The sequence below is a fragment of the Nelumbo lutea genome, chromosome 1 (genome assembly GCF_056320005.1).
Source record: "Nelumbo lutea isolate HS-2025 chromosome 1, American lotus-T2T, whole genome shotgun sequence".
In the NCBI taxonomy this organism is placed as follows: Eukaryota; Viridiplantae; Streptophyta; class Magnoliopsida; order Proteales; family Nelumbonaceae; genus Nelumbo; species Nelumbo lutea.
In genome coordinates, this window is record NC_142684.1 from 57,994,847 (window position 1) to 58,009,249 (window position 14,403).

The window sequence follows — 14,403 nt, forward strand, 5'->3', positions numbered from 1 at the left end:
TCTAAATTTATGATGTAATCCCATAAAGATAAAGAGATAGGAATAGGATTAGACTAGGACTTTCTATTTTTGAGAGATTAACTTCAAGGAAGAGTAGGAGACCATCCCCTCCCCTTGAGCTATATAAAGGGGTAGGGGCGGACTAGAGAGGCATCAAGAAGCAGAGGAGCAATCAGTCAAGAAAGCAAGAAGACTGCAAGAAGAAGGTGGCGACAAGGAGAAGAGGAGATATCAGCTCCAAGGGCAAAACCATGAGTTCTTTCTTTCCTCTTGTTTATTTTATTTCTACTAGTATGAACTAATTTATCTGTAGTTAAGGTTGTGGAAAGCCTAATCATATCAATGAATATATTTTTATTCTGATTTATTCAAGATTGTGATTTCCATATAGTCTATGAATTATCTTGCTTAATGCTATTAGGAGTGACCATCTCTTAATTGATCAGGTGTATGTGAATGAATCGAGAGAGGAATTCACATATCTGACCACATAATTCATGGTGTGAATTGAATGGTATATAGGGGTATATACACATGATTCATCTGAATGTAATAGTTTTTCCTTGGACTTAATGCGCTTCTATCTTAAGAACTCTAGTCAAGAGATCGAGGGGTTACTTGATAGAAGTAGTTTTAGTATATCTCGAGAGAGAATATTAAATAAAATTGGAAAGACTTCAGCTTATGGGAATGACAAATTATCTTGGATAGTCTCATCCATTAATATTCATTGGAATGGTTAGGTGGACTGAAAGCCCTAGCGAATTCAACCAATCGTTACATACTTCAACATTGTTACTTTTGCTCTTGTTTTCTTGTTTCTGTTTTTTCATTAGTTATTATTCTCAAATCTAAAATTTGATTGTCCAAATAATTAGGGAAGGCTGTAGTTCTAATACTTATTTTGTTAAATCCTTGTGGGAACGATATTTTTATACTACCCGAGCTGCGGCTGAAGTGCAGCCCGCTACAACCAAACCTCCGACAATCACGTGGATGGTCTCCCAAACTGGTCTCTCTTTGGAGGGGCTACTTTTGCAGCTGTTCTGCCTGCCTGCCTGCTAGACTCGAGAGCATCTCTACTCTGCTCCCCTTGCCGATCTGCTTTATTACTACTATTATTTTGTACAAAATTTTTCAAATACCCGCGACGGACGAGCTCTTCTATCTCGTCATGAAGGCTTTTACAATTCTCGATGCTGTGACTGTGGTCTCTATGAAATCTACAATACAAATTTTTATTTCTTACATTGCCTTCAGCCAAGGTGGCCACTTCACATACGGGCGGCATCCTTGATCGCTATGAGGATCTCGGCCCGCTTCATGTTGAGGGGCATATAGTCCCTCTCTACTACTGGAGCTCGGAAAGGCTGATTTGGCTTTGCCCCCCGAGTTTGGTCCTTCTTCTTCTTGTTGTCACCGTGAGCTGGGGATTTTGGTTCTCTCTTTCTTTTCTTGAGGGCCTACTTGCCCCTCAAGCTGGGAGTTCCCCAATCTTGAGGAACTCGATCACGGTCTTAGGCTGATTGACAACCACGTGCCACTTGAATTCTTTATGGGTAATACCTTGCTTGGCTGCGGTGAGACGAACTGCGAGGTCCAGGTCGGGTATTTGCAAACAAGTGTTGTTAAACCGCTTGATGTAACTCCAAATGGACTCCCCTTCCTTTTGCACTATGTCGAGAAGGCTTTCTTGAGTACTTGGGCACCTCTTGCTGGTGACAAAGTGGGAGGTGAAGACTTGCACGAACTGCGCCTAGCTTCTTATCGATCTAGGCGTGAGATTTCGGTACCATGTGCGGGCTACCCCTTTGAAGGTGGTGGATAAAGTCACACACATATAGGATTCACTGGCTCTTGCCAGATGCATCTGGGATTGAAAGGCATCCACATGATCATTCGGATCGAAGGATCCATCATACTTATCCAGGGGGGAGCTTGAAGTCCCTTGGCATGGGGACAACAAGAAGTTTGGCGACAGCAAGGAAGGAACTGAAAAGAGAGGAGTAGTTTTTACTTCATTTGAGCTTACCTCCTCCTTACCTTTGAGCTCGGGCAAGACACGAGTAGTAGTTCGGCGAGCTCGTCGGTGTCTCCACTGCTACTTTGTCAGCTCGGTGTTGGTGTTGCTTGCTTCAGTATTACCAAGCTCGATGGGCTCGGACTGCTAATGGTAGCTCTAAACCGAAGGGCCCTGCCTGTAGTCTGTTGTTAAGACCTCAAACGGGTTTTTTGTGAGCGAGAGCTCGAACTGAGAGTTCTGGGGCAATGCGGGCTTGTTCGGCTAGGAGGCCCCCGACCTACCCACAGGCTGTGAGGCGGGGGTGGCTGGCCTCTCCTTTATGCCATGGGGTGAGGCTTGGCTCTTGGAAGGATCCTGGGCCGGAGAGGCTTCTCCCTGGCGAGGTCATTTGCTCTGATGGGAGGGCTTGGTTTGCTTTGTGGCCGGGTGCCGAGGGGGAAGCGGCTGTTGGGCCTGAGGCAAGGAAGGGAACTGCCACTAATACTGGTACTGAGATACTTGATGCAACACTTGCTGCTGGTAGAGTTGGAACTGCTGGAACTGCTGCATTTGAGCTTGCATGGCTCGCATGCACTGCACTAGGTCTTCCAACTGTTTCAGGTTGGTCACTGGGGGCACAACCGATGGTTCAGCAAAGGTCGCTCCAACCGTGGAAGGGAGTGGAGCATTCACGGGTGCCACTCTGAGATGCACGTTCAAACTGGGGATTCCATCCACAGAGAAGGGAATGGTGAACTGTCCAATACAGACAATGGGGAGCTGGGGTTGCTCCCAAGAAGCGTTCTGGTTGGCACCACGTCCGGTATTGCTGGAGGAGGCCATGAATGTTAATTCTTCAAAGGGAAGTTGTTGAAACTTAGAGGAAGGCTTTTTTGAAGTGTTTCCCACAAACAACGCCAAATGATGCTACACAATCCGGGCACTCCTAGCTAGCGACGGACGGTACCTGAGAAGAAGACGGTGAAGGATTCCCTGGGGGCTTGCCCGGTGGGAATACTCCAATGCTTAAGTTAGAACGCTGGAGAAAGCAATAAAGAGTGCAAAGAAGGCTAAGAGTGCAGGTCGCACTAGATCACTGAGTGTTCGAGATTAGCTCGAGATAGAGCTCATATATGTTCAAGATGTAAGATATAAGATACCTTTTCCCCTTTGACCATGGGTCTCTTAAATATGAGCGTTCTTATCAAATTAGGTGTAACTGCCACTGGACCTTTGTCGCAGCCATTATCTGCCAGGGTTGCGCAGGTGACCATTGCAGAGTACTACCCAATCAGATGAGTGATATAACCCGGAAGGACAGACACGCCACCATCTGTTGAGAGACGTGGGTGCAGTCTGTCGGAATGGCAGGGACTGCACTGCCAGTCAGGAGACGTGGTGCAGTTTGGCGGGTATGGCTTGTCAAATAGAGGCTTCTTGAAAACATCGCATTACTTAGTAGCGAACTGCCTTCTTGCGAGCAACCTTGTAGCGAGCTCCTGGGGGTACTTCGAGGTGATTCCTCTAGAAATGGCCCTTGAGGCAATTTTTCTGCCTAAGTATTGGAGCGAGCTGGTTACCCTAGCTTGCGAGCTGGGATAGACTTGTCTTGGAGTATTCCCTTTCAGTACATCAGGGATCCTCGAGCTCGTGTTGTAGCGAGCTCTCCCTGTGGCGAGTTGCCCTGCGGGCTCGTTACTTAGTCGCGGTCAGACCGTTGTGCTGAGCTGTTACTTGTGCTGAGTCAAATCACCCTCCACCAATGGGGGTCGGATCAAATCACCCTCCATCAATGCCCTAGAATTTCTAGATCTTAATGCATGCATGGGGATTAGATTCTTGCTAGAGATTGAAGAATCATCACGCATGCATAGAATGAACTGAAGGGATAGGAAATCCATCACATGGACGCCCAAGATTAAGGAATAAAGGGGGCGAATTTCAAAAATTTTTCTCTCCCTTCCACTGGGAATCGAATTCCCTATTTAGAAAATCATATTTTCAAGGATCATTCTTGAACCATAAACTAAACCAGATCTGAACCAAAAGGAGGAGAGAGAGATAATACCTGATACAGAGAAATAATATCTCTCAATGGAGGTGTTCACGCCCAAGGTAGAAATGAAAAACTGCTCCCACTGAAGATGGTACAGTGCAGGGTGGAGCAGAATCAACAGTATCCTTCCTAAGAACATGATTCTTCCCAAGAATCACCTAGACGGCTTGTGAATACAACTCCTACCAATCTTTTCTGCAAAAGATTAGAATCAAGATTCAATCTTGATTTCTCCCAAGCAATGGAGATCGAACTGCTATAGGCGGCGGCTGTAGGAAGGAGGCGGCTAGAGAGAATTTGTAGGGTGCAGAATTCTCTCCTCTGTGATCTAAGCTCTGAAGACAAGATTTGAGTCTGTTGAATGTTGTGTTGGATGTCTAAAGGCTGCCGCCCCCTCTTCCTTTTATAGACTTAAAGGGATCAGCTCCTAATCCCATTAGGAGTTGCTAACCCAAATCATATCTAGATTAGAAGTCCCTTTAAGATAAGGGATAATCCTTATTTTATCTGCAAATTAGATCTGCCAGCTCCTAATCTAATTAAGAAGTTTCCAAATCTAAATCTCATTTAGATCTTGGATTCTCTGAGTGGATAGGGTGTGGGCCCAATCCTATCAGCTGACCTTATCTCAGAATTCGCCTCTTAAAGACTAATCAAATTAGCCCAGTTCGAAATGGGCTTAAGGCCCATTTAGGGTTATGTATTCATCAAGCCTTCCAAACTGCTGCCCAGTTGGGCTTCCTTGTATGGTGTGGGACCCAAACATTGATCTACACATCAGCCACATGGGTTCAGCCTAGCCTTTGTTACAAGGCCTGGCCGAATACACTGTTATGGACAATGCACCATCTGCAAACACATCAGATGTGCTCTATGGGCCCAACACTTACCCTAAGTGGTCCCTGGGCCAAGCCACCTTGTAACACCCAGGGACTGTGGGCAGATGCAAGATTAGCCCATCAGGCATTATCCTCAATGGCCTTACACTTAACCTCTCAGCCCATAATGATCATACACTGTCCGACAAGAGAGGACCTCTCCCTTGGCTACAAGAAACAGTGTTGCACTCTCTCAAATTTGGATCCCGGGAATTAAAACCTATTTGCAAACATTTCAAAACCATAATATATATACTTTTATATCTCATATAAAATATATTTTGCAAAACAAATCTCAACGATTGAAATCGGCTGCCAGTAGTCTTGGTTTCCAACAGTGAGAATGCATCCCCGATCATTACCTTTGTCCGACAAAAGGGCTGATCCTGTCACTATGATCACCCACTCAGATGAATTCTCAGACTATCCCAACATACCCAGGTTTTGACCCCCGCTAAGGATCTCACTGATTGGTACATCAAAGACAGCCCAATCCGACACCTAGTGCAGTATCATAATCGAGTCTAGGAGTCGGGTGTGACTTTCCAGTTTTGCCCATCAATCTCCAAGGTCCAGGGCAATATTGGAAATCTGGTCTATTTCAAAGATTCAATTAATCCCACACTGTATGTGCCTAGGGTCTCACCTTGGTAGTTGAGACAAGCCACCCCAACCGACTTGGTGGCACCACAGTGTCAGCCTTGTCAGGATAGGTCTCCCCAGACCGACCCACTGGCTATGAACATTTTAAACTAACACGAATCTCATTAAGTGTCCAGTTTAAGGGTATTACACAGAAACATACCAAGGGAACATGAATCAAATATGCACTTTTATTCATTTACAATAAACTCATAAAGTACATCATTTTGATTGAAGCTAAGGGCATACAAAACTGTCTAACATGAACATGCACTTGAGAGAGGTTGTTCATTGCCTTTGGATTTCACCAAACCAAGGCTGAATCATAATCTAATCGAATGACCTAGAGATCTAATTGTTGAATCAATTATGTGCATAGTTAGCTTGTCTTCTCAATTTATTTGCAATGTGTTTGATCAAATTTGTTAGAGCGAGTTTTGTAGTTAGGATTTCAGATTTGAATTAGACTTAAATTTTGGCTAATCAGATAAGAGTTGGCTGATGTACTACTAGTAGTTGCTACATAAGTCTTCGTGGGAACGATACTTTATTCATCACTCTATTACTTGTGCGGATAGTGCACTTGCTAGTATAAGTAATTACACATCAATTTTTGGTGCCGTTGCCAGGGACTTATTGTAGCAATATTATGAACTATTAGCCACTGTTAATCTGATATCTAATTCTTTATGTTAAGATTCAGATTTGTATTTTGTAGCCTCCATTGCTGATATAAGTAGTTTTCTTTCCCATTGCTGAATTGCTTCATCTTTGATTGCTATCTTAGTCTCAGTAGTGTAGCTGCATTTTAGTTCTACATATTTTACAAAAATAGTGTGGTTCAGATCTGTATACATTACTATCATTGCTGAATTCAGAATTCAGATCTGAGCACACAGAAAAAAAATAATAATAGAGTTGTTCTAGTTCAGTATTGTAGCCGATAGAAGTAGTTTTAGTTCTATACATTATAGTTCTGATCTGCACACACTAACCTACATTACTGATTTAGGTAATATCTTCTTATAGCCGAATGCTTCTAATTCTATACTAGGTAATCTGAATTTTTTTTTTCTATTTGGTTCAGATCTGTAGATAGTGTAACTTTCCTTGCTGATAGAAGTAGTTTTTTTGCTTAGTGTTAATTGCCTCTTTCTCAGTTTGTTGTTCTATTTTCAGTAGTGTAGCTAGTTTCAGTAGTTCAGATTTTTTTTTCTCCTTTCCGAATGCATCTAGGTTACTTTGATGATTTGACAGATTTCAGATCTGTGTTTTGCAGAAAAAAAAACTCTATAGCTTGTTGTTCCATTTCTGGTTTAATAGATCTGATATATTTCTAATTTGAAGTAGGATTCAGATTGGTATTTTATGATATCTATAGTTTCTCTTCTATTGCTGATTTGTTTAATTTTGATTACTGATCTAGTATTGCCAGCTGAACTTATTTCTGGTTCTTTATATCTCATAAAATCAGTGGAGTTCTGATCTGTACACATTAGCTTTCAGTGCTGAGTGCAGAAATCATACCCGAGCACACCAAAAAATCTTAGGCTAATATCCATATCTGTGTTAGGCTGCTGATTGTTATGAGATATAAAGAACCATATTCAATTAGCTTTCAATTAATCTTCATTGTTGAAATCAGAATTTCTTGCCGATTTTCTCTATGTTAGGCTGCTCTTCTTGCTTCAAGTGTGCAATGTGCTAGAGTTGATAGGCTACTTCTCTGATTTCAAGCTAGTATATCAGAGTTCAGATCTGTCCATATTCAGCCTGCTGATTGTTATTATGTTTAAAGCTTTGTCTTCTTAGATAACATTCAGTCTTTGCCTTGTAAATTTCTGTTAGATTAGGATTGCTAATTGTTTAATTATTTACAATTCTGATTTGAGTACATTAGTCTTTTTCTTGCTTTGACTTGTACAGTTAATGACAAGCAGATCTGAACTAGAGGAAGTCCCTTACGACCTGGAGATTGAAAGAACCCTCTGCATCTGCTTACGAGCTACTAGACAAGTTAGAGCTGAAATTGAAGAAATGGCCGAACCAAGGTCTATGATGGACAATGCCAAACCAACCCTAACTAAAGCTGCTTCAAGCATTGTAAGACCAGCCATTGCTGCTAATAATTTTGAGACCAAACCAACCATAATTCAAATTATCCAAAACACTGTTCAATTTTGTGGGATGGCTCATGAAGATTCAAACTCTCACATAGCCAATTTTTGGAGATTTGTGACACTTTCAAACATAATGGGGTGAGTGATGATGTTGTTATGTTGAGGTTATTCCCATTTTCATTGAAAGACAAGGCCAATGCTTGGCTGAATTCATTACTGGCTAGATCTATAGCCACTTGGGATGAGATGGCTAGCCGATTCCTCTTCAAGTACTTCCCTCCATCCAAGATAGCAAAGATGAGAAATTACATCACCACTTTCTTCCAACAAGATGGAGAATCTTTATATGGGTCATGGGAGCGGTATAAGGAGTTGTTAAGGAAGGTCCCTCACCATGGACTTCCTATATGGCTGCAAGTGCAAACCTTCTACAATGGTCTAATCGAATCCAACCAGACCATCTTAGCTGCGGCAGCCAGGGGCTCCATCAAGAATAAGACCCCTGAAGTGGTCCATGCACTCATAGAGGAGATGACAACCAATAATTACCAATGGCATTCAGAGAGAACGCAAGTGAGGAAGCAACATAGTCTTCACAATGTGGACTCATACACAGTTCAATCTACACAAATAGGTGCACTTAGCAAGAAAATTGATGAGATGCATGAAGGGTTGAGAGATCCATCCCATGGACACAAAAAGATTGCGGAATAAGGGGCGAGTTTCAAAAATTTTTCTCTCCCTTCAACTGGGAATCACATCCCTTATTTAGAAAATCATATTTTCAATGATCAATTTTGAACCTTAAACTGAACCAGATCTGAACCAAAAGGAATGGGAGAGAATGATACCTGATACGGAGAAGTAATATCTCCCAACGAAGGTGTTAACGCCCAAGGAAGGATCCAAAGACTGCTCCCATTGAAGATGGAGCAGTGCAGGATGGAGCAGAATCAGCAGTGTTCTTCCCCAAGAACTCTGTCCTTCGCAAGAAACAGTAGGATGGAACATGAGCACAATTTCCTTTTCAATCCTTTCTCAAAGAACTGATGTCAAGATCCAATCTTGACTTCTCCCATAGCTGGAGATCGAACTGGCAAACAGGGTGGCTAGAGCAGGGAGGCGGCAAGAGAGTATTCGCAGGCTGCAGAATTCTCTCTTTTTGATTTCAGCACTAAAGAGGATTTGATGTGTTTCTTGGTCTCTCTCAAGGCTGCCGCCCCCTCCTTCTTTTTGTTACCTTGAAAAGATCAGCTCCTAATCCCATTAGGAAGTGCTTATCCAAATCATATTTGGATCAACCTTTTCTTCTAGTGATAAGGTTAAACCCTTATCTTATCTGCAGATTAGATTAGCTTTATCCTAATTTTATTAGGAGGTTTCTAGATCTGAATCACATTCAGATCTGGACTCTCTGAGTGGATAGGGTTAAGACCCTATCCTATTTGCTAATCTATCTTAGAATTCGCCCCTTTAATTAACAAAATAAATAGCCCAGTTCGAAATGGGCTTTAGGCCCATTAAGCTTATGTGCTCACTTAACCTTCCTAACTGCTGCCCAGTTGGGCTTCCTTGTATGGCGTGGGACCCAAGCATTGATCTACACATCAGCCACATGGGTTCGGCCCAGCCTTTGTTACAAGGCCTGGTCGAATACACTGTTAAAGACAGTGCACCCCCTGAAACCCATCAAATGGTCTCTATGGGCCCAACACTTACCCTAAGTGGTCCCAGGGCCAAGCCACTTTGTAACACCCAGGGACTGTGGGCAGATGCAAGATTAGTCCATTAGGTATTATCCTCAATGGTCTTACACTTAACCTCTCAGCCCATAATGATCATACACTGCCCGACAAAAGCGGACCTCTCCCTTGGCTGCAAGGAACAGTGTTGCACTCTCCACTTATATGGATCCCGGGAATTAAAACCTTTTTGCAAACATTTTAGAAACCATAATATATATACTTTTATATCTCATATAAAATATACTTCACAAAAACAAATTTCAACGGTTGAAATCGGCTGCCGGTAGTCTTGGTTTCCAACAGTGAGAGTGCATCCCCGATCATTACCTTTGTCCGACAAAGGGGCTGATCCTGTCACTATGATCACCCACTCAGATGAATTCTCGGATTGTCCCAACATACCCAGGTTTTGACCCCCGCTAAGGATCTCACTGATTGGTACATCAAAGACAGCCCGATCCGACACCTAGTATAGTATCATAATCGAGTCTAAGGGTCGGGTGTGACTTTCCAGTTTTGCCCATCAATCTCCAAGGTCCAAGGCAATATTGGAAATCTGGTCCAGTTCAAAGATTCAATTAATCCCACACTGTATGTGCCTGGGGTCTCACCCCGGTAGCTGAGACAAGCCACCCCAACCGACTTGGTGGCACCATAGTGTCAGCCTTGTCAGGATAGGTCTCCCAGACCGACCCACTGGCTGTGAACATTCTAAACTAACACGAGTCTCAATAAGTGTCCAGTTTAAGGGTATTACATAGAAACATACCAAGGGAACATGAATCAAATATGTACTTTTATTCATTTATAATAAACTCATAAAGTACATCAATTTTGATTGAAGCTAGGGGCATACAAAACTGTCTAACTGCTCCCACTTGCACTTAGGTCCAATCAGGTACTAGCCGGAGTCCCATGCTTTCCACGTGTTTCTCAACCACTTTCTGTGATAGTGACTTTGTCAATGGGTCTGCTACATTATCCACTGACGCTACCTTCTGAATCAGGACGTCCCCTCTACCAACAATCTCCCGCAGTACGTGGTACTTCCTCTCGATGTGCTTCGACTTCGAGTGGGCTCGTGGATCCTCAGCCTGAGCAATAGCTCCATTGTTGTCACACAACAATGGGATGGGTGATGTGTCGGACGGAACTACTCCCAACTCATGAATGAACTTCTTCATCCATACGGCTTCTTTGGCAGCCTCACTTGCGGCAATGTACTCGGCCTCGGTCGTGGAGTCTGCAGTGGACCCCTGTTTGCTGCTTTTCCAGCAAACAGCACACGATCCTATCGTGAAAACATATCCAGATGTAGATTTTCTATCATCTAGGTCTGACTGAAAATTGGCATCTGTATACCCTTAGATCTGTAGTGAGCTACCGTCGAATAATAGACAAAACTCTTTTGTCCTTCGAAGTCCAATGCTCCTGCCCTGGGTTGGCCTGAAATCTGCTTACTACACTCACTGCCTGAGCTATGTCAGGACGAGTGCACAACATGGCATACATGATGCTCCCTACGGCAGAGGCATAGGGAACGTCTTTCATGCCATCAATCTCCTCAGAAGTCTTGGGAGACATCTTCTTGGAGAGAGTGACTCCGTGCCTGAAAGGAACATTTCCTTTCTTGGAGTTTTCCATGCTGTATCTCTTGACTATTTTGTCAATGTAGGCAGATTGGGATAATCCTATTATCCGCTTCGATCTATCTCTATAGAGTCGAAGACCCAGTATATAGGAGGCTTCTCCAAGATCTTTCATGGAGAGTTGCTGTGATAACCATACTTTCACCGTAGTTAACATATCTACTTCATTCCCAATGAGTAGAATGTCATCTACATACAGAACCAAGAAGGTAACTTTATCTCCACTGTACTTCCTGTAAACACAGGGTTCATCCGGATTCTGCTCAAAGTCAAACGATTTGACGGCAGAGTCAAAACGGATGTTCCAACTTCTAGAAACTTGCTTAAGTCCATAAATGGATCTATTAAGTTTACATACCATGTTTTCCTATTCTGCAGCAATGAAGCTTTGTGGCTGCTCCATATAGATATCTTCAGTAAGATCTCCATTCAGGAATGCAGTTTTGACATCCATTTGCCAAATCTCATAATCATGGTATGCTGCTATAGCTAGCAGGATCCTAATGGATTTAAGCATAGCCACTGGCGAAAAGGTTTCCTCATAATTGATGCCCTCTTTCTGAGTGTACCCTTTCGCCACCAGATGAGCCTTGAAGGTCTCAACCTTACCATCGGGGCCCTTCTTCCTCTTGTAAATCCATTTGCAACTGATTGCTTTTACCCCGGAGGGCGGATCTACTAGAGTCCAGATTCCATTGGTCTCCATTGAGTCCATCTCTGCTCTCATGGCCTCCACCCACTTCTGGGAATCTATGTCCAACATAGCTTCCGTGTAAGTCACGGGATCCTCCTCACTAGTCAAGGTTTCCACCAGGTAACTATCCTGGTCATAACCATAACAGACTGGTGGCCTGGATACCCGAGTGGATCTTCTAGGTTGGTCACTACCTGGAACTTGTGGGACATCTCCCACTGCTCCTGAGCTCTCCTCATCAAGAACAACTTCCTGACGATGGGTTTCCAAGAATTACGCATTACGACTGTAGAACACTTTCTGCTCACTTGGGTCATAGAATAGGTAACCTACAGAGCCTTTTGGGTAGCCTACAAATAGGCAATGACTGGTCTTGGATTCCAACTTGTCTGCACTCGTTCTTTTAACGTGTGTTGGACAACCCCAAATCTTCAAGTGTTTGACACTTGGTTTCTTTCCGGTCCAAAGTTCATATGGAGTATTCGGAACCGATTTGGTTGGAACCCGATTCAGCACATAAATCGCAATCTCTAATGCGTAACCCCAAAAGGATGTGGGTAACTCTGAGTGTATGAGAAGCGACTGGACCATATCCAATAAGGTCCTATTCCTCCTCTCTGAAACACCATTAAGTTGTGGTGTAGCAGGAGGAGTTAATTGTGATAATATCCCATTGTCCTTTAAGTAGTCCCTGAATTTGTCAAAGAGATACTCGCCACCTTGATCTGATCGAAGGGCCTTAATCTCTCGACCTCTTGTCTAAACTCTTTGAACTTTTCAAAGGATTCAGACTTGTGTCTCATTTGGTACACGTAACCGTATCGTGAAAAATCATCTGTGAAGGTGATGAAATACACATGTTGATTTTGTGTCCTAACACTCAGGGGACCACATACATCAGTATGTATTAGGTCAAGTGTGCCCGTACATCCTTCAGGCTTACCGTTAAATGGCCGTTTCGTCATCTTGCCTTGTAGGCAAGGCTCACAAGTGGGAAGATATTCTACAGTTAGAAAATCCAAAGGACCATCCTTTACCAACCTTGTGATTCGGTCAACACCGATGTGGCCAAGTCGATAATGCCACAGACATGTGAGATTAACTGTATCACGAGCTCTCTTCTTAGGGATTTCAGCCAACGTAGTTTCGGTTATGTTAGTTTCTAGAGAAGGATGTAGAACATAGAGACCGTTCTCCAGTTCCCCGTATGCGATGAATCTGTTGTTTCTTTTAATAGTAATCGTATTACTAAAGAAGACAGAATAACCATCTGCACACAGTTTTGAGACAGAAATCAAATTTCTCCTTAAATTTTGTACATAAAGATAGTCTTTCAGTACAATTATTCCTCCTCTAAAAATTAATTCCACGGTTCCTATGGCCGCGGCTGCAACAGTTGCAGTAGTCCCCAAGAAGAGTGTGACTTCTCCTTCACTCTTCCTTCTGCTTACCTTGAACCCCTGCAGTGAGTTACAAGCATGAGTCGAAGCCCAGAGTCAATACACCAGGATGCAGAAGTTACCAACAAATTGGTTTCTATAACACAAGTTTCGAAGTTACCTTTCTTGGATTCCAGGTAGGCAGGACAATTCCTTTTCCAATGGCCGGTCTTCTTGCAGAAGTGACAGGCATCCAATGCTTTGTCTTTCTTCTGCTTCTTGCTCTTAGCGGCTTTCTTCTGAGGCTTCTTTGCCTTCCTCTTTCTCTTGCCTGTCTTGCCAGTTTCAACAAGCATGGCTACAGGCTCATCCTTTCTAATCAGTTCTTCAGCTCTTTGCAACATATTGCTGAGCTCTTGTAAGCTGATATTCAGCTTGTTCATGTTATAGTTCATGATGAACGAATTAAAGGAAGGAGGCAAAGAGTTAAGGATAGCATCTATCTAGGTTGCAAGGTCCAGCCTGGATCCAAGAGCCTCCAGTTCGTTGATGTATCCCATCATCCGAAGATAATGGTCGTGAACTTGTTGACCCTTGGACATTTGTGCGGTCATGAAGTGTTTGAAGACCTTTTGTCAAGTAGAGCGATTCTGCTCTTCATACATTGTCCTGAGACTGTCCAATATGTCTTTGGCAAGTTCGATATGATCGAACTGTCTCTGTATCGGATTGTCTAAGGAGGCAATGATGTAACACCGGGCAAGGGAGTTTTTCTCCTCCTATTCTTGATAGTCTCTCTTTCGGGCCTCAGAAGCCCTATCACCCGGACGCTCCGGGGCAAGATTCTTTGCCACTTTGTCCAGCTTTTTAGAAGCTAGGACCAACATAAGGTTCCTGTACCAGTCAGCATAGTTTGGGCCCTTCAACTTGTTGTCATCAAGTAGTTTTGCAAAAGATCCGTTTGCCATTTTCTGATAAAAGAGCAAACATCAGTCCACAACCTAATTTGATTCATGTTCATTTCATAGATATGGATTTTAATCTACGATCCATTTTCATTTATTCGTCTTTGAGATTTCCCTCCTTTCTCAATGATGGAGACTACGGGTTGTCTCTGGAAATGTGGGAAATCACATAGGGTGCATGGAGCCAATTGTTTCAGCTGCATAACCCCACCACCTTTCTGTGAAGGATCACATCCACTCATCATATGAGTTTTCCCTTTGGCCTCTGTCAGA

At 43.2% G+C, this 14,403-nt stretch overlaps 1 non-coding gene across 1 annotated transcript; it reads right to left on the bottom strand.

Moving 5' to 3' along the window:
- Positions 1–7,992: 7,992 nt before the first annotated feature.
- Positions 7,993–8,099, bottom strand: LOC148874706 (small nucleolar RNA R71). The gene has a single exon (XR_016106252.1). It is a non-coding gene; the product is annotated as a small nucleolar RNA R71 (small nucleolar RNA).
- Positions 8,100–14,403: the final 6,304 nt, after the last annotated feature.